This window comes from Aythya marila (assembly GCF_965140915.1).
Source record: "Aythya marila genome assembly, chromosome: 2".
NCBI classification, from domain to species: Eukaryota; Metazoa; Chordata; class Aves; order Anseriformes; family Anatidae; genus Aythya; species Aythya marila.
The window spans coordinates 91,631,349-91,652,942 of record NC_139043.1 but is presented as its reverse complement, the minus strand read 5'-3'; the positions used below and the strand labels follow the sequence as shown (position 1 = coordinate 91,652,942).

Genomic DNA, 21,594 nt, shown 5'->3' with positions numbered 1-21,594 from the left:
TCCTTGTAGTTTGCAGATGGGCAAGTATGGTACAGGAAAGTAAAATGACTTGCTCAAGATCACTCAATTAATTAATATATGAAGTAGATCCATAGATCTCCCAAGTCCCCCTCAGTAGCTGAATCTCCAGGCAGTGTTTTGTCTTGTGCAGTGTGAATATATGCACAAAAGTAATTCTCTTTAATCAACATCACATTCAATATACAACAATATCTGCACTACTTCTTCTTTTCCATTGTTGTTGAATTTTAATATCAGTTTTTGATAGCCGGAGAAACCTTCCTGTGGACAAAGAAGAGACAAGGTCTTCCTTATTCCTTCTTTGTTGTAGTTTCTGGGCACTTAGCATCCTTCCCATCCCACTGTAGCCTGTCGGTACTTTCAGAGCTGCTGATTGTACCTGTTCACACCATTACCTGGGTAGCAGTAGCAGCAGAAATCTGGTAGTTTTGGCACTCCCTAAAGGCTTTTGGGTTGTGTCTTTCTCTTCTCTTTAGATACCCCTGCGTAAGTCTGTAAGTATATGTTTATGTATAGATATGCATAGAAATTACCAGGGAACTCATACAGTGTAGTTATATATTTGATACTTATATTGATAGCCAACATTACCCCAATTTACAAGAAGGGTAGGAGAGAAGAATCTGAAGATTACAGACATTTTAAAATAACCTCAATACCTGGAAAAAAATAGGGGAAGGTTATCCTGGGAACTATTGAAAGACAAAGGAGAAAGCAGTCATCATGCCCGGCCAGCATGGGTTCATGAAAGGAAAGTCCTGTCTCACCCATTTGATCTCCCTCTGTGATACCATCACCCACTTAGTGGATGAAGGGAGGACAATGGGTGTTGTTTTTTCTGAGTGTCCATAAGGCCTTTGATGCTGTCTGGCACAGTATTCTCCTTAACAAATTGTCCAACTCTTCACTACAAGGGGTTATAGTGAATGAGGCTGCCTCTAGCTGGTGGCAGGTCACTCTAGTGATGTTCCCCAGGGCTCAATTTTGGGACCAGTTCTGTTCAATATTTTTATCAATGAGGTAGATGCAGGAATGGGATGCATCCTTCGTAAAATTGCTGACGATACTCAACTGGGAGGTGCTGCTGACCCTCTTACAGGACAGGGGGCCTTGCAGAGGTGCTCATCTTTTCTCCCTGGTATCTTGTGACAGGATGCATGGCAATCACTGAAAGCTGTGTTAGGGGAGGTGCAGACTACACCTGAGGAAAAACTTCCTTACTAAGAAGGTAGTTAGACACTATAAGAGGATTCCTAGAGAGGTGGTTGATACCCCATGCCTGTCTGTATTTAAGAAGCATTTGAATAACAAGGCCTTGCGGTAACTAAACATCCTTGCCCAGATTTTACTTCTCCCTCCAAATCTTGAAAGATTTTAAAACAGAAAAGAAACATTGTTTGGATCAATGGAAATGATTTGACTTTGACCATTTTTGTCACCTTAAAAGTTGAACCAGAAGATCGTAATTTTTCATTCATGAAAGTCAAAGCATTCCCTGCTGTCTCTCCAGACAGACTTTGACCTTTCACAGCGCTATGGCTAGATGGAAATAAGCCTTTTGTGAACTTCCCTACCTCTTTTGCACACAGAGCCTGCGGCAAACCTACCCATTACTTGCTGATGTTTTTGTGTGTGCCTTTGTGAGGACCCAGTGTGCAAGTGTGTGCTTATCTGCCATCACCTACCTGAAATGCGAAAGGCATTAATGTAAAGGATTTTTTTTCCCCATCAGAACATTCAAAAATGAAATTCAGCTGATGATACGATTAAATGCTGCTGTTTCTGTGGAAATGGAATTCATTTTGTCAAATGCTTATGTTGGGGAGTTAATACTTCTTGTGTGACAAGCCAACATACTTGGGCATAAAGTACTGAAAACCTGTTAATTAAACTGGTCACATAATTTTGGCACTATTTGTGTCCTAGTCAATCAGTTCTGTTTGCTAATTTTAACTATCTCAAATAGAGATTTATGTCTAAGGTAGGTGGGATAAGTCACGTTAATTACATGTAGTTTTAGTGCAAAAGCAGGATGGTAGGGAAAAGAATGGTGGTAAGAAAGGTGTGGGTGTTGTTTTTTTTCTTTTTTTTTTTTTTTTCCAGAAAGGATTAAACAAGAGCAATATTGATAGCTGTTACGACTGCTGTGATTCTGAAAGTGGAAGAAATAATCATAGTGTAGAAACCTGAGTGGAGCAGTGACTTACATAAAGCAATCTACACCATAGAAAAGCAGGAAAATGTTATGGAGTCTTTGGTGTGAGTCCCACCTGGGTTTGTCAGAAGCAGTCATCCCAGCACAGCTGGGGCACCCTTTGGTCAGGGATCAAAGCTGGCTAACTCACTGCCGTCAGTGAGAACTCTAAGAAGGTGGTAGGTTTTGGGGTTGGTGGGGGAGGAGAGGGATAAACCAGTGCTGGGTTTCGTCACTGTATTTCTTTCTTCCATCGGTGAGGCAGTGAGTTTCCCATGATCTTCAGGTCAGTATAAACAATTGTGGTATGTGTGACTGGAGACAATATATAACAAATGCTCTGGCCTTTGCAAATTATATAACTAGCATGTTATTTAATTTGGATTTCAACCTTAAATAAATAAATACAAACTATTTTATTCACAGAAAGCAGGCATGACAAGGAACGTGCAGAAGTAGAATTTTGTTCCACTTCACAAACTTACTTAAAGCTTACTTTTGCAGAGGTTGTAAAATAACTGATAAAATTTCTCAATTATGTTTTAAGTAGTTGGTAGGAAAATACAGTGTTAGCATCCATACCTCTTCTGAATAAATGAAAATGAGAAGAGCTCTTATTTGCAGAAGTCAGTGCATTGCTGTCTGTGCTGTAGCCCCTTTAGGGGAGATCAAGTGATGCTAGCAGCATACCTGTGTGTTTCACAGCCTATTCTTTAGCTTCTTTTCAATTTACAGGTTTTTTTTTGAATGACTTCAATACATTGGAGAAATAAAACTACATGAGTGCATGGTAGTAAAAACTTGTTTTCTATAATCAGACTAGAATAAGGCAGATACAGAGTCATCTTTATGCACAGTTCAGTATTGCTGTAGAGAGTTTAGGATACATTAAAATGAATTCTTCCCTTGAGAGAATATGCCAGCCATTTCCTTAATGGTGTTTTAAGAGGAGGCTAAAGGCTGTTTTGCAGTTATCCATAGCTGTAAAAACCATGAAATGGTGAAACTTTTGCACTAGCTTTCAATGGTGGAAGCTGAACTGTAGTGTTGAAAGCTATGCCAAGCGGTCTGCTGGCTCACTTAAGATATTCACTAATGCCTTCCTCATTGCAAGGCTAGAGCAAGCTGGTGTGAGAAGGAGGAAAGATAAATTCACCTGTACTAGAGCTCCCAACATCACTTTTAGGGCTACGTCCCAACCCGACAGTCAAACAAGGAGAGCTGCAGCTGAATCTTTCATTAGCAAAGGACAGTTGTCTTATCAGAAGCAAAGAAATTGACGTAAGTAATGAATAATTTTCTTCTTTGTGCTTGGCTCTATTTAAAAAGTGAAGAGTAAAGTTTATTTTCTGAGAGGTCTAGGAGGGAGATTTATAAAGGGCATATATTTCTCACTAAGAAAACTTATTAAAGCAAAATATTAGGCAAGCAAGCGTGAAGGAGCCCCAGCTGCAGAGGTGAAAAATAGAGCAGGAAATGTTGCAAGGAGTTACGCCTTCCTCTGGCGTTGTGCCTTAGCACCAGGCAGGTTTGTGCATCTGAGAGTGAGCCTCTCTTGTGCATCGCAGAGTTAAACTCAGCCACGAGACAGCTACTCATGTGTCAGTTGCATCATTACTACATTTAATGCATCTTAAAACGTAAAGCAGGAGTGTACGTCAGTGAATAATAAGTACTGGAGAGGGAGGGGAACGTGTAGGTTGTGGTCTTTTTAGCAGTGTGAGGTGTTCTCCTGGTTGAAAAGTGTGGTAATGGAAGAGTGCAGTCCAGGAGCACTGATGGGGATCCACGATCAAGAATATTCAAAGTACCACAAGTGAGACTATTCCAAGTACAGGCTGGGGTAAGTCTGAAGTTAAGTCTCAAAGCAGAAATGCAGCACTCTACATGTGATGTACTCAGCACAGCAGCACAAATGAAATACAGCATGTTCTAATTCAGAAAGCGTGCACTTCAGCCAGTGTCTGAAATTAAATCCTGTTAGGTTAAATTCTCAATACCTGGGTAACTGTTGTGATGTACTGTTAAAACACTATCTTGTTATATTCTTAAGTGAGGTCTCCATACTGAAGCAACCTTGCTTTTTATAGTTTGCTGGCTAAAACTTTTGAGTGCTCTGTTTCTTCACTTTTCAAGATATTGCTGTTAAGTTGTCCCTTAAATGTATCACAAGATACCCCACTGATTATTGTTGTATTAATAATACATCTTCAAGGTTTGCAGTTTGTAGGCTTGCGTATGTAACTTTGTAGCATTCCAGGTATTACAGACATACTGTGACATTTTGACTGGCAAGGTTAAAACATTCATTATATTAGAAGTTAGTGAGCTAATCATAGATTGGGAGTTTGCAAGAATTAGGATTCTTGCTAATATGCTGAATTTTTGTAGCTTTTTGCAGTCTTTCTCCCCACGTAGAATGTGGAGATAATATCAGATTGGAAATAAGATCGGATTGAGTTACACAGGTGTTCTGCAGCTTAGTAAGAGGATACTTGTTATTTTCTTAAGATTATTTGAATGGAAAATAATTTATTGGAACAAATTGTTTTAGAAAAAAATCAGGCCTTAATTTTAGAAATACGTGCATCCAAACTGTTACGTTCAATGTTATAGATTGAGTGTATCTTTTATCTCTGGACAGTTCAAAGACAGGATTACAGGATGACATTTTTTTTAGAAAAAATATCTCAGGTTTATACAAGTAGCACAGACTCCTTTTGATGGTTTGCTGTGAGATAGATGTTGCTAAAATCCTGCAAGGTCTGTGAACAAGTGCAGTTAACAAGGCCTAAGGTGTCAGTATTCAGAATTGCAAAGTCATTTGAGAGTCTGCTAAATCATTGTAAAATGTCAGGCATACAGCTGAGGATTAAGCTCTGTTTATATTGATGCTTCTGTTGCTCTTACTTCTGAAATGTTGGGAAGGGAGAGGAGGGGTTCACAGTCAGTAATGCTTTTGCCTTCATGGAAGGCCCTCTGCAGTACTTGCTTGTAGTGAGTAAAGATGAGTGGTGATGAAATGAAGCATTTCTTTTCCCCATCTGTGAAATTTTGCACTGTTTCCAGGCCTCAGAAAAAGAAAGGGGGGGGACCCCACTGATCCCACTCTCCTGTATGTGTATAAATTCATTGTTTGTAAGGAGTTTGCCAGCTTACAGTGGTGCTGACTGGGAGGATCAGTCTTGTTACTTGTGCTGCTGAAATGTGTTACATATTTTGTTGTTGGTACTGATAACAGGAAAAAAAAAAAAAATAGAAAGGCCCCCTGCTTTTTTCTTTTTCCCCTTGTGTGGGGAGGGTACATAGCCAGGAGTTTTCTGTGAAAACCTGGGATTGTGACAAGCAATAGAAGTTAATAATTGCCAACCACACTGCAAGTTACAATGGCTTGTTTGCAAGCTGTTCGACATTGTGACCTGGGCATTGTGGTCTTGGCAATGCGGTGAGGTCCGGGTTTTGTCACTGTGATCTCTTGTACCTTGATTTCAATCAGTGATAGTCCATTGCCTGGATTTGCATTTTTCTTCTTACATGTTCTTCTACCTCAAAGGGTTAAGTGAGGCAGCTTGCATTGATAATTTCTAAATAATTTAAGTCTGATTGCACACATTGTGAAAAATGATGGGTTTTAAATTACACACATTTGGAAATAATTTCTCCAACACACAGATGGCTTGGATAGACAAAAAGAAAAAGTGAACCTAATAACTTATTGAAGAGGAAACTGTGTACACTACCATTCTGACATTTATGTAGCTTGGTGGGGGACTCGAAATGTGTCATTTAAAATGCCCAGGCTTTATACAGTTCAAAAGTGTTCATTCTCCTGTGAAGCTCAAGGAAGTTTATAGCAGTTAGCTTGGCATCTGTACTGAGAGATACATGAAAGATACAATCAGTAAAGTATGAAAGGTTAGCAACTTTGTTAATGCAAACCAACACAATTTCACAGAAAACAGATCTTGTTTGGCTGAGATCATTTTCTGAGTTTAATTGGTATAAATAGCTCTTGACATAGTAGACTTCTGATAGGCATTTGACTTAGCACTGAACAGCACTTTCATGTCTTTATTTGTTTTAAAGGTTCTGTGCCCAAAGATGAAGAGCAGATTTTCCTTCTAGAGAATAAAGATCTATAATTTGGAGTGAGTGACTCCAAAAGATTTGAGATGCATGAAAATAACTGACATATGCTGCACTTTTGCTGCTAGCACATACAAACAGAGGGATTTTAATCAAAAGGGATTGCTCAGCCAGCTGAGGAGAACTGTCATGTGTATAAGGCAGAAAGAAAGGATGCAGGTAAAAAGTACAGCCCAAATTTTTATTTGTTTGCTTTCAGTGTAGCAGTCAAATAGCAGCAAAGGAAGTTGAGTTTACAAAATATGAGGGGGTCTCTCATATTTGATATGAGATGCAAATATATAATATCAGATGCAAAGGTACTGTGATCGGAACTAGAATATGCTAAAACTTCTATAAACAGTGGTGAAGGTACTCCCACAGAACATGTACATTTATAAAACATATTTTCTAAGATACAGGGGCACCTTAGACACCCTGACAGATTATGTAATGTTTGCTTTCACTAATAGTTCCCACTGAAATCAATAAAAATGCATATAGAGCAAGATAATACTCGGTTAAAGCTAGGGTGTCTTAACCCAAACCAGTACAAATATTTGCCAGATGAAGCAGTGGAATGTACAAAGCTTATTTGTAAGTTTACCGGAAAGGTTGAGGTCTACTTAAGCCATGAGTGTTTGTTTTTTTTTCCCCTTGGCAAAAGAAACCATATTTCATAATCATTCTTCTTTCTCAGTTCTTTCTTTCAGTGTTGATAAGGACTGTATGTAGAAACATTCCACGATATGAGAGTCAACCCTCTGAAACTATTTAATGGTATTCTCACGTGGTCACCAATAAGTAATCTTTTTTTCACTGGGAGAGATACCCTGTGTCTGTTGCTGAAGGATTAATGTATTCCGAAAGTTGAGGAAAGATTCTGGATTTAGTAAGGCTGTCTGCAGCTGGCTGTTTACAGTGGAAAAAGGAAAAAAAAAAAAAAAAAGGTGACCACTGAATGCCCTGTGGCGTTCTGTGCCTCCTGACAAGTTGTATTTTTTAATGCCTTGGAGATCTTCACAACTTGCTCTTCTCTCACATGATGTACCTCTGAGACTTGCAGCTTGACCTGACTTGCTTTTTAATAGAGAAGAAATAAATGAGTAGAAAAATGACACCCTCAAACCATTATTTAAGACCCGAAGAACCCCACAGATCTTTCCTTTGCATAAAAGATGACAAATCACAGTGCAACAGTGCATTATTAGGAAATATTTTTTTCTTTTAGCCAGCTATAAGCAAAAAGATTTTCTCACGTTTTATCTGTAACAAACTGATGAAACTGTATCTCTATGGGTAGCTTAATGAAATAAATCAAGATACAAAGAGGACATTGGCTAGGAAAGGGGGCATGAGTTGTATTTGAATTTCAGTCCATTTTGAGTTTCACTGGTTTGGAGCAGAAAGTTAAGAGAGGTCAAAAGTTGCATCAGTGTAAATGAAGAGGATCCATATTCATGAAGATCTTTCTGTTTTCTAATGAGGTCTACTTACAAGAGATAGGTTTGGTAGTTTCCACCTTACGTGGCATTTGTATTACATGTTGTGAAAATCACCGTTCTTCTTTTGCTGTTGCATGAGGAACTATAATTAACGTCTCTTGACACCTGAGGCTGACTCCCATTATTTCAGCTGGAGTGTAAAACATCTTTCTGACTGTATGTAGGCACGTCTGCTCAGGATGACACAGGGCTTCCATCTTTTCAAAAGAATTTTTATTTCTGCTATATTTAGCATCCTGTAGTTCAGTTGGAAGGGACCTGCAAAGATCACCGAGTCCAAATGCTGCTATTTGGGAACAGTGATTTAGAAATTCATGTCTGGTCACAGCCATTGTACGTGTAATTCATTGTCTGAGTAACAAAGAGAAGATGAAAATAACTTTGAGATTTGAAGAGCTAGCTTTGTGGCTTGCCTGTATCATGAGATTACATTATATTTGTATGTACAGTTGTTTATTTACAGTTAATGCAGCAATCTGTTAGTGCAGGCAACAGATACATCTCCATCTTCACGGAACACTGAAACCTAATTGCCAGTAATTAGAGTATTAGCTGTTGAAAAGTGCTCTATTTTCACTGAGCTGGAAATAAGAGTTTGAAGTTACAGGCAACACTTTTGGTTAAAAGCAATTGTTTTTCTGCACCTGAAGTGGATATCATGACAATTTCCTCACTTTTCACAATGATCTAATTAGGGATTTAGAGTTCTTATTAATTTGGGGTTAATAAAAGCCTTCTTTTGTCAGTCCATGGACTTCAGTGAAGTTTGGTTCAAGTTAAGGACAGAAATCAGTGCCACTATTCTTACTGATTTAATAGATGTTGCCTTGCACCTGTTTATAGGAGCACAATCTTTTTGCAAAGAGGAAAGGATTTATATACATATCCTCCTTGACCTTATCTTAACATTTACTATAATTTACAAGCTACAAGATATTGGTGGTGTTCTGAGAGGCTTTTACATATTGATCACTTTCAGAGCACATTTCTGAGTTTCTATCCAATTGAAGTCAATGCATCTTGTCTAGTTTTTGTCACTTGCTAGTACTTTAATTATCTACAAGCAAGTCAAATTGATTACACAATATAAAAGCCTTACAGCTTTGAAGCAAAATGACTGAGCCGTTAGATTTGGCCAGGATAACTATCAATGCTGGTGGCAAAATATAACAATCTATTAATATTTTTGATTGGAAAGCTCTACTTTTAATAATTTGAAAGGACTTTATATAGCTGTAGGTTAAAATCCATCAGAAGAGTGAAAATCATTGTTGGGGGTTAGGATGTTAAGATCTTCTGTTCCAGGTTCTGTTCACATACATGTCTTCCTTATATTTTGGATGTAAAGAATACGGTCTTATATTTTGGTCCCTTATTTCAACTTTCTTGGTTATTGATGGGGGACAGTTTAAGGTTGGGTCATAAAAAGAGCATAACATCTATGTATTAAATACTTGTCTATGTAAAGGGTTGAATTAACTCTTCTTGCAAATAAGGAGTGGAGAGTATGACTTGCATACATTGCATGTACATGCACACCTTGTATGAACTTTAGTAGTCAACCCTTCAGCCAAGTAGAGAAAGATTGTATCTGTTACCCCTAAGAAGACATTTCACTGCTCCTTATTTCGTGTTTCTTTGGATTTAAAGTGAAAAAGAAGCCTGAACATACCAAAAGGAGAGAGATAATAAAGGACTTTTAAAACGCCAGTGCAGCAGAATGAAGGCTATTCCAGGGGGAAGCAGAATCAAAAGAAGGAAGGAGAACTCTTGGTTAGGTAACAGATGTTTTCCCTTAAGACTTGTGATGGAATGGACACTAGAGGGGGGAAAAATCTAACGAACAGCAAAATTTCCCTTCGTTTTCTTTTTCCTTCTACTCCCAGTGTGGGAACAGTATGTCTAAAGATGTGTGACAAGAACTGTCACCTTCTTTGCTATTGAAACAGGAATGAAGAAAACAGTTAATTTCCAATTTCCATGTAGGAAGAGAGGAAATGCTCCTATTAATCAGAAGACTACAGATATCAAGGGACACTCCGGTGCTAGTACTATGCATTTAGTTGAATCTCCTTCAAAGTGGGCATTGAACTAGCTAATATTGCTAGTTTTCTCCTTTCTGTTGCTGCAAGCAAGAATTGAAGAATTGGTAAAGACTTTTCAGAGTACTCGCTGAAGTAGGATATTGGTAGAACATCATTAGAGATTTATCTACATGTTTGTGTAGTGCAAGCTGGTTACAAATGTAATGTACTTTTGGTACCTGACTAGTTCATGTGCTTGTTCTTGGGTTTCCCTTACACAGGCATCCCTTGCACTTAATTCAGTTCCTGCCTAAGGTCAGGCTGTGCACTGACTTATAGGATAATTGCATAAATCCATTCAACACACAGTAACAGACTTTGACATTTGGCTGGCACAGATGTTTTTCAAAAGGACGTTGCCGACACATCAGTCAGATTCCATGTGATAAATACATTGTTTCCAATATTTGAAAAATCAGCGATTTATCAGAACAAAAGGTCACCACTGAGTCAGGCATATATCCCTGAGTGCACGTCTTTTTCCTTTTTTTCATTTCCTCATTTCCTATAGCAGCAGCTAGGTAATGCAGCAGTAAGCTGGGAGCCAAATTTGCCCTTTGACACAGAGCTACTTTGGTTAGAAGCCGCTGGGAGCCATATGCTTCTGAAGTTAAAACACGTTTCTTTATGTTTATGCTGTTCTAATGTAGGCTGAGCTCCTGCAGTCATTTATGCCGTAAAATTTCCCATCTACTCCAGCAGCAGCATGAGGATCAGCAGTGGCAATTTTCTCTTAGTAAGGCTTCCAGCCAGAGGCTGCCTGCTGCTTCCAGCGATTGCAGGATGCGGCCTCACGCTGCTCACGGGCCTCAACAGCTGGGATCACATTGCATCCACCCAGCGTTTTTGTCACTCGCTGCCTATAAAATGACAATGGATCAATTTTAAACTGACCCCGTTGACTTTTAAAGCCCTCCGCGCAGGAGGAACTGGTTTTCTGTAAGCCTGCTCCATGCATTTTGCTCGAGTCCTCTTACTGTCTTCCAGTCGTGATGTGTTCAGTGGCAGAAACTCTGTTGTTGTAGCCCCCATGGTTTGTAGTAGCTTGTTTCTCTTATTTTTTTAAACTTTCCATCATTTTCAAAATGTTGTGGGGATCCCAATATCTGATCACAGTTCTGTCCTCTCTCTGCTTCCCAGAAATGTAGGAGAAATGTCCTGCCTCCTGGCAGCATTTCATCATGACTTTGCAGTTTCACTTTCAGAGTAGAGTCGTACAATAATTCAGGTTGGAAGGGACCTCTGGAGTCCATTGGGTCTCAGTGCAGGGCTAGCTTCAAAACCAGACTAAGTTGCACTAGGATGTGTCCAGTCGAGTCCTGATCATCTCCAGGGGTGTAGATTCCACAGCCTTTTGGGGCAACTTCTTCCAGTGGCTCACCATCTTCATGTGGAAGACATGCTACTATTAAAACAGCCTAGTTTTAACTTGCAACACAAGTGCACTGCTTATTCATATTCAACTTTTCTACAAGGAGAGGGTCCCTTTCTGCAGAGCTACTGCCTAGTCGGTCAGTCAGTCCTGTCTATACTGATACTGTGATATTCCATTTCCATTATCATTGGAATCATTATCAATTGACGAATCAATGTATCAATTACATTTCCACTGTCTGCCTGTTTCCTCAGCCTGTCAAGGTTGTCCAGATTGTTGATGAAGATGTGAAATGGTATCACTCCCAACATTTATATATATTCAGGTTTCAAAGTATTTCTTTAGAGCTGGGAGCAAGTTAATAAGAGAGAAATAGTTTATTCATAGTAATGGAATAATAATGTTATATATATAAAGAGAGAGAGAATTATAATATACAATATAATAATAATATTTTATAATTATAGTATATAATATAATAATATGATGATATTTAATAATATATAATATATAATGTGATAATGTTATAATATATATATTATATATAATGTTATAATATATAAGATAATCTTATAGCAGTATAATATTATATAATAAGAGTTCTTTTGGCTCAGGAACTCTTGGGCCAGGTGTGGTATTTTGGGGTTTTATTAATACCTTTTGGTGTTCACTGATACCATTTTTAGTTAAATAAATGAGTTGCTTTCCAAGAACCTTGGCACTTACATCTCCAAAGTCTTTGGTAAATACTGCAGCCACATGGCACCTGGCGGTGGATTTTGAAGTGAGCTTCTTTCATTGCAACAGCTTACCTGCTAGGTGTGATCCATAATAACGCTAGGTAGCTGACAATTCAGTCCCACTGAACTATCATGCCTCATGTCAAATGAAAATGAATTTGTACAGATACTGGCCTCTCTGTACGGAGTATCCTGGGTCTACTCAATCCAGCGTGTGGTGACGTGTCATTTAATCACAATCACAGCAAGCAATAAAGATTCTTTTTTGTCTTTGTTTCTCTTTTTTGCCTTTCCATCTCATTGTTTCTGCTGTCTCTTTTTAGTGATTGTTACAAGTTGAAGCGACTGTTCCTGTTTGCCCAGAAAATTTCCTTCCCACAGAACCATGAAGAGTGTGGGGGCAGTACTGGGGAGAATTATTTTAGAATAGCCTGGAAATTCCTGTTGGCCAGAGAGAAATGCAGCACCACTAAAATGGTGTTGACGAACATTATATAGTGTTTCCATGATTATTTTTACCTCCTTGTTCTTGCCTCATTTTTTTGTTCACAGGCAGCAGAAATGTTGTTTGGAAGCTCAGACCTCACCATGGCATCTAGGCCATTAGACTCTGAAGAAAGACGCAAGGAAATCTCAAGAGCCCTGTCAATGCTCTCTCAGAAATGAACCTACCTACTTGAATTTTGTCCTTGTTTTTATTGGCTAGGTGTTTACTGGAAGAAGAAATGGCCTGGGTTCTTCTTTTTGTGCAAATGGTAGTCATCCCACACAAACAAGGCAGTATGTCCACAGGCAAGGTCACAGGCCCTGTTTATTTTTTGCTTAGATAGCTGATTCTTTTATTTTCTTTAGAAGTTTAGATGCAGGAGTCTTACTGTGGTGGCTCGGGTGACTGAACTTAATACCATGAGTAATGAACAGTCAAAGAGTTCATAAAATGGTAAAGAGAAGTTTTACCTTGACAGAAAATGGTTCACATAAAGCATTGAGTAATTACTTGCAAAAAGCAAAACCGGGAATACTTGATAAACAGACTTGGAGTAAGAAACATGTCCTGATCGAATGGTTGATTTGTAATGACAGATTTAATTACATTTTACTCCGGTTTTCTAAGACCTTGTCTTAGAGAGGGCTCTTTTAGGCTGTTTAATGCCTGATCACCTTATGCTTACTGATGCTCCTAGGGCTAAAGTTCCCGATAGCACCAAAGAAAGAGAGCAGCGCTGTGATGTGAAAGGTACATTTGTTCTCAGTAGGAACATTTCCTCCCATGGCTGCATTGCTCTGGCAGACTGGGCAGGCTGAAAAAGGGATTTGCATTTTCTTTCTTGCTCAGAAGTGAGGGTGCCATTCGGTGCTGTGGGTGCTACCCCAGCTGAGTAGCAGGGGAATGGTGGCCACTGGATGGGGAGCAGGTAAGGGGTGGTAGCTACTCCAAGTTACTCCCAAGTTCTGAGTAACTGGTAAGGGTGGGGATGTTTTTCACATAGCTTTAGACAGTTCTGATGTTTTGGCTAAGTAAAATGGGTTTACCAGGCAGCATAAAGGGTCACAGTGCTGGTCTGTGCCATGAGTAGGCAGGTCCACAGCTTGCTCTCCTGGAGTGGATCTGCCATACAGAATAAAGTAGTCCTCTCTAAGACTGATTAAAGGTTCAGCCTGTTTGGGTGCTGTGGAAGTTTTGCAGGACCCTTTGGGCTGCATTCACATGCTAAAATCGGCTCTGCAGTCACAACAGCAAAGCTTAGCTTCTTTATGAACCTTTTCATTATTACTTGGGGGAAATAAATGGCTGTCTGTATTATGTATGAGCACGCTGCGGTACCACATTACTCTGTCTTCCATCAGCATGTCTTCTCTCCCTTTATTGGCTAAGGCTCATGATAATTCCAGGAGTACATCTTAAAGCCCAACCAAATGAATATCATAACCTGAGCAGGTGGGAAAACACGATATTAGGCTGTTGAATATTCTAATATGCGAAACAACCAGCCACACAGTTATGCTGTAACAACATAATCAAAACAGAGATATATCTCTGTAATAAAATTGACTGTTGCTGTAACCAATACGCTTAGAATAATTACATGATTACAATGAAAATGCATCGGTTATTTGCTACATTAATTAGCTGTTGATTTAATGTTACACAAAAGTGCTTCTTTTCAAGTAATCATATTTCTTGCTGACATTTCTGAATAGGACTACCAATTAGTTAAACATGGGTAAGTAGAGGTGCTGATTATAGGTAGCTTACAACAGAAGACAGTAGAATAGAGCTGCATAGTTGTTAACTTTCAACATGTTACTATCCAAAGCATGTTATTAACACCACGCTTTGGTTACAGCACCTTTATAAATAAGCACACACCTCTGATACCTGCTACACAGCCAAAGTTGCAAAAGAATGAGATGTTGTTTCTCTGTGCTGAACATTTCTGTGAGATCCTATATTCCTGTAACTCATAGCAAGTCTGGCTCACAAAGCTGCTGGAGAAATCTCACGTTTTTCCCTACTCTACATACATTTTTTTTTGCTCTCTGCTTCACAAGGATACAGAGGATAATATAGATTAAAATTATTTTTTTTTTTATTGTCTAAAGCATTTTCCTAATCAATAAGCTGTCAGTGCAATAAAGCTGCAACTTAATGTCTTTAGAAATCTGCATGTGAGTTTTCTACATTTTCAAAAGTATAATTAGCCAGAAAATTTTTGAATGGAGTTAAAATCACTCAAGTGCATTCTCAGTTGTGTTTGAGCAGCAACAAGCCAATTCAGTCAATCGTGCCTACTGATAAGCTGTTTCATGAAAAAGCTGTACAAAGCATAGTAAAAACATCCATTATTTTCCTTGGAAAACGATTTTAAACCATAAAAATTGTTTATTAGAGACTGATTAGGTTGGGAACTTGCAGTCTGTCCACGGACTGCACAAAGTGACAAGCCATTCCAGCTTCTGTAAATCTGTAGTTGTTTGTACTTCAAAATTCATTCACCACCAGAATTCCTCTTTTTGCACATGGAAAGTTACCATGTTTTTTTTATCTGGGTCCAAATCTTTTCAAGAATTAATCTTGTACTAAAGGGTGGTACAGTGATATCTGGGAAACTGGGAAAAAGATACATTAAATAGTCGTCGTATAAAATGCAAATTGGTACCAGAATTTCTTCATTGTTTTATTAGATCAAAACAGTGATTACCTCTGAATGACTAACTGACAAAGAAAGATACGCTCACACACAAACCTCAGGCCACCAAAGACTTCATTCCAAACCCTTTTCCCTGGATTTTGTACTTGATAGACAGAGCCGAAGCCTACAGAAAGGGAGGAGCTGGACAGAAAGTGAATTATGATTTTAAATGCTTTGTTTTGGAAGGCACCGTCAAAAGACTGGATCCACTGTCCTTTTTGCCGTGTTCTCTTCTGTCCTGTATCACTTGTTTGTAACCCTGGTGGTAGATGCCAGAAAGACCCATGCAGATATGGACAGATCTTAAAGAGATGCTGATGAAACTTCCCTTCTGGTAAACAGTCAGGCCTCCAATCCAGAAAGCAATTCCTTTCACCTGTTGCTGCCTGGGATAGCACATAAGCATCAGTTAAAAACTCCAGCTTCTCTTCAGTGGGACACAAGTCCACATTTAAAACTAAGCATGCGTTTAGCTGTTGTTTGGAATAGTTATATTTTTAGTGCAGGCTTTAGTTTTGAATTACTCAGAGAAATACAGCATGGGAATCGGATTTTTAATTTTTTAATTTTTATTTTTTAATATATTTTTTTTTAATTTCTGGATTGTTCTCTGTTCCTAAATATTTTTAGACAAGTGATTTGGCCATACCCATGGTGCCAGGCGTGTCAAGCTTTTCAAAGTCAGTCCAGCTCTTTGTCTGCAAATACTTACACCCTACGCGACCACAATTTATTGTTCACTCTGCTAGTATTAACTGTAAGTAGAAACATCTGTTCTTTTGCTCTGCATTGGTGTGCTGTCTTCATATCATCTAACAGGCATAAGTGTGAGTGGATGACAAGACTATGACCATCCTTTTCCTAAATCCTTGAATTGTCTCACATGTGTGCACATCAGTTAGCTTTGAAAAAAAACAGTGGCATGTCCAGTTGGAGTTGGTAGCCAGATTTCAGGTTGCTAAGTATTTAAGATTTACCCATTTTTATTTTCCTGGTTGTATGGCACATATCAGTTTTCACACTTGCAAAGAGGAAAACAGTGTCTGCTGTGGGAGGCATTTTTGCCTTTCTTCATCCTTGTTCTTGTAAAGTGCAAAAGAAAACAGTCAAAGGTATCAGTCATCCCTTGTGCCTTAAATGTAGAGAACCTTAACTGGAGATTGTAGGGAGAAAGTGTTTGGTAGGTGGTGAAAATAATGGGGTTGGTACTGAGGAGGAAGAGATAAGTACTGAAATTTTAAGCTGAATTTTATTAGAGTCATAAGAACCCAGGTAGGTTCAGGTTGGGAGGGATCTCAGGAGTCCTCCTGCTCAAAGCAAGCTCCAAGACCAGGTTACTGAAGGCTGTATCCAGCTCTCTGTATCTGTTGCCCACATATTCCTGCTGCACGGCTGTGAAGAGCCTGGCTCTGCCTTCTTGGTGACCTCCTCAGAGGCAGTGAAAGGCTGCTGACAGATCGCCCCAGAGCTTTCTCCTTTCCAGGCCCAAAGCCTCTCCCCATGGGGCACCTGCTCCACCTTGCTGGCCCTCCGCTGAACCAGCTGCATTCGGTCATTGTCCTGCTTGTGCTGGGGGCCCAAAACCACAGTGCTGCTGATGTGCTCCAACGATGGCTTCCCCGAGGAAGATCTCTCCCTCGATCTATTGGCCCTGCTTCTGTTAATCCACCCTAGGACACCGCTCCCATTCCCTTTTGTGGATTTACGCCTTGAACTGAAAGGGAACCTTACTCGACTGCTAAATCTCTGTAGAGCTAACCAAGCCCCTGCTGCTAGGAGCTGGTGAGTGACTTACTTTGGACAGAATGATCTCATCCTCACTCAAAGCCAAGTGCTCACTTGTTTTTCTGTGAGATTTGGCTGGCTCCAGGATGTGTAAAGGCTGTGAAGTTTGCTGCACCGTGTATTTGGTAATTGTAAATGTTCTGTCCTTGCTTTTTTCCAGCCGTAGTACCTGCTAATCCCTAGTGACAGTGACCTGCTACGTGGAGCATGGTTTTGATACGTTATTGATTGATCCAGCCTAGACTGCACTTAAAGTGGTTGTACTTTAATTACATTTGGAATCTAGAAATAATAGCGTAAAGTTTCAGAGGCTTTTGGGGGGAGATTTTTTTTGTGTACTGCAGAATGTTTCTTCTGATGGCATTTTTGTCTTATCAGAAAAAAAAATATATGACTTAATGGGCTATTCTATATTCATTTAGTCTGGTTGCATTTATATTACAATAATTTATCATTAGTAAGCTTTTTCCCTCTGGGTGTCTTATTTTAGCAATATAGTATGTTACTTCCAAAGAAAATAATATATCACTTGAAACCACTAAGCTGCAATCTCAAAATAAAGCTTCGTTATTGAACATTTTCCTTTTGTGTGTGCATATGTGCTTTGGTCAGTTACTCCTATTTTATTAATGTTGCATTCTTTTATAATAATTTATCTTAATAGTTTCTGGCTGTGCCTATTAGTATACTCTCTCTTGGTTTCTGGTACTGAGAGCAAGGAGTAGATGATGTAGCGAAGTTTCACGGTTTAAAAAATATTATAGGTCTCTGGGTAGCTTTCAGTAGAAAGCTTTTATTTTCTTCTGTGGGTACAAATACGTACCTCTTTAGCATCATGCTGATTGTGAAGCATTTTAGATTCTACTGCTGACAGAAGCAGGCTTTGTCTGGTACTTGAAGAGAGGAGATCTGCGTTTTCACACATCCTCTATGTGATTTCATGGGTGAATCACTACAACGAAAATATCGGCTAAAATGGGTTTAAAACATAAACAGTTATCGATTTAAAACAAAGAAACAGTTAAATGCATTAAGCTGTTATCAGCATGAGCAGGTGCTATAGGCATGTTGCTTAAGCCTGAATTTTAGAGGCACTACCAAATCAGGCATCCCAAGTCGTCCTGTTTTATGTGTATTTTGGATTACATTCCAACATTTCAGGTACTAGTTACTATACCTCTTTTTTTCATTGTGTTCTGGTAGTGTCTAAAATGCCTCATGCACACGGTGTTTTAGGTAACATTTGAGAAAGGTACTCTGTTTCCTGAGGAGTTTATTGTCTCAGTTTAAGACCACCAACTGCAGGTGAGCACTAATGTTTAAGGGAGCATAGTAGACCCAGTAGACAAGACAGATCAACATGAGAAGGAAAAGGAGAAGGAACAGTGTCAGCATCCCACTTGCTGAAAGGACATTTTGTTTTGGGGATTGCTGGGTTTGGAACACAGCAGGGTGGTGTTGTATTCAAAATATCCATAAGTGGATATTCCCTTAATGAGCATTTGCTGCCAGCTTCTTCTAGAGTAGACGTGATAGGATCATTTGAAAATGCATGCAGAAGTGGTGAGGTTTGTGGAGTGGAATCAAACTCAAAACCTTGTCAGTGGATAAGGATTGTTCAGTAACAAGACCACAGTGAGCCTTGAGAGTCAAATACTCTTGGAGTTCAGTGTAGACCAGAAACAGCCACCTGAGATATCTGACAAGATGGTCAAAATGCTGAAGGAGGAAACTGCTCCTTGCAGTAGAATTTGGAGTAGCTGCAAATGGGATGAAGGAAGCATGCCAAGGGCAGAGGATAGCATTTTAAGAAAGATGTGTTATCTTGGAAACTTCGCCTCTGTGAACAGATAGGAACAGTCATTATAAAACATAGAAAGTAGTGTAAAATGACTGGAGTTCAAGCATAGCAAGATTGTAATTAGTGGTTTTATTTTGTTTATTTGTTTTTCAAAAGATTTAATGAAAAGAAATGGTTGAAATGAAATAATGCTGATAACTTGTTTGGGACAAAACTTGATAGAAATAAATGCAATGCTTGCCAAGTTTTTCTTACATTAGCAGTCTTCATTTGGCACATAATTTAGTGAGATTACTGACAAGAGTGTCAATTTGCAGGATCTAGTATATCACGCTTAATAGTTTAAATGCCTACATGTTACCGCCTGTGCGGAGAAGAGGTGAAGGGTTTAGCCTGTGTGAGCCATTCAGGTTGTAGCTTTCTAAGAATATCAAAGAATCAAAATGCAATGTACCATGGTGCTGTACATAACAGTGGGTATACAGGAGCAATGGAATATGTGCAAGTGCATTGTAATGGTTGAGATTTTCTGACCTGTTTTTTTTGTTTGGTTGGTTTGGTTTGGTTTTGGTTTTTGAGCATCAGTTAGAAAATATTCTGCAAAAGGGAAGAAGAGAGACCATGTGGAGGAAAAACAAAACTAAGTTGTCAAATTCCCCACTTGTTCACTCATTATCTGGTATATTAGCCAAAAAATGCTTATTGAGTTATTGTGAGTTATTGTACAAAATATCTAAAAATCATTTTTAGCATCTAGATATCGTGACTTAAAAGTAAACCTCTTTTTGGTTTCTCATTTGGAGTGAAATAATGGTACCACTGTTAGTCATAAAGGAGTGCAACTTTATAGTAGAAGTGTAGTTTTTCTTCCATTGTAATGTTGCTGAGCGATACCTAAGAATAACAGTGAGATTAATCCTCGTGAGAACAATAAGGACAATAAAGCTGGCAATGATTTTCATATATCCTTATGAAGTTTTAGGTACTGGATGCGGCAGATAACACAAGACGGTAAGTTGTTTCTTTCTCTTAAATTGTTGGTCAACGAGCTTTGTTAAGGGAGGACACAGAAGAAGCTCCAGTTGCTGCTATCTGTTCTTCTGCATAGCCTTTCAGATCTTGTAAAGCTTTACAAGTATTCAGGAGTAATTTTCTCTTTATTTATTTGTGTAGCTGAAATTATTTTTCTCTATGTGCATGCACAGAGAAACATATCTAAGGAAAACAAGATTTCTTTTGATTTGGGTTTGTGCAGTCTGCCTTGTAGTAAAGTGTTTTTCAAGGCTCTGCTATAAACCTTGTTGATTCTGCAGGATATGCAGGGTTTCCTGGGAATCGGGAGGAGATCAAAGCTATCCCTAAGTTCTTCGGGGAATTTAATTTATCCTGTGTGCATACAGCATCTCTCACGGTAGGATCCTGTGGGTGAGCAGGGCTGCTTGTGTGTTACAAGAATGTGAATAATTAAACAGCAGCTATGACCTGTGTGTCTGCTCCACCAGTTTGTGGTGAGAGGAAGTGAGATTTTGGGAGGTGCTTTTAAGTTTGTTAGCAGTGGTGTTTTTTTAAGCTCAGTCCTTATCTGTAAACGTTGCAGTTATATGTTAGATTGAAGCATGAAGGCAATGGAAACTATTCACAATTTTCTAAAAACTTGTATTTTTGGCATGATTGTTAGAAGTTGTGGCATTATTTTGATAGATTAACCTTGGAAGTTATGTTAAAAGAAATGTGTAGGCACTGAGATCTTAGACGAAATCTGTGCTGCAAATGGGAGGAATATTATAACCACAGCAGGTTGTCCTCACCAGCATCTCTCTACCTGTAACTGTTTCTTAGAGGCCTCCACGACAGGATGTTCGTGCAAAGAAAGGAACAAAAAAGGCTGTACCAAAAACATTACAATTCTGCTCAATAGCTCTTCCCTAACTGCCAGTCTGCTGGCATTAAGAGGAATAATAGTCCACTTTCTTTTTGCTGCTTGACCTGTGGTCAAACAAAAATAATCAGTTTGGTTCCAAAGTGGATATAGCAGTATTGGATCACTTATAAAATTGTTGTGACATTTAAGAGATTTGAATAATCTGTGGGGGTTGAGGAAGAATGAGTGATGCGTGCCAGGACCTTTTCGTCTAAGGTCTCAGTTCAAGAAGTTACTCAGCTCTGTGTGTAATTTTAGACAAATTGAAAACAACGAGGGTACTTAGGCATCGAGACTTAAAGACAAGCTTAAACACTCTCCTGAACTGAGGCTTAAGCACCCAATAAATCTGCAGTGATCCTGTGGTGCAGATACCTCATGTCAACACTCCCTTGCTAACTTGAGCGAAGTGCGCTGGGTACATCTGCTGCTTCCAGTGAAAAGCAGACAGCATTTGAAGTGATGGCTGTTGCTGCAGGAGTTTTCTGTAATAGCTGCCAAACGGGAGGGAGGAGGGGGAGAGAGCAGCAGAGGAAGGAAGCAGAAACATTTCTGTCTCAAGGAAAGAAACAAATCAATCAGTAGCTGTACGCAGAGAACTGGGGAACCTGCCCGACATCTGTCAGATGAAAACCTGATACGTTGCAGCAGGATTTGCTTTATAATCAACCATTTCGGATGTGCTGCTTTCCGAGAGGCATTCGGAGAGCTGCTTGAGGTTCTTTATGTGCTACGAGGGTGGGATATTAGCAATAGCACATCCCTGCCTGCGTTTGAAGCAGTACCTTAACAAGAGGTACAAACTGAGCTAGGTATCTTCCATGTTCTTTTGTGAAGCTCTTGTGGCTG

The 21,594-nt window shown here is 39.2% G+C and overlaps 1 protein-coding gene across 5 annotated transcripts in view; it reads left to right on the top strand.

The window, feature by feature from the left end:
- The window catches only part of MOCOS (molybdenum cofactor sulfurase), a 224,487-nt gene that overhangs the window by 48,219 nt on the left and 154,674 nt on the right, over positions 1-21,594 (top strand). The window contains exon 1 of one of the 5 annotated variants that reach the window (XM_082752605.1): positions 15,889-15,995. The exons of the other annotated variants lie outside the window; for them this stretch is intronic. The gene's annotated coding sequence lies outside the window, so the exon portion shown is untranslated. Of the gene's footprint in view, positions 1-15,888; positions 15,996-21,594 lie in introns of those variants that run through there. 5 annotated transcript variants of the gene reach the window in all.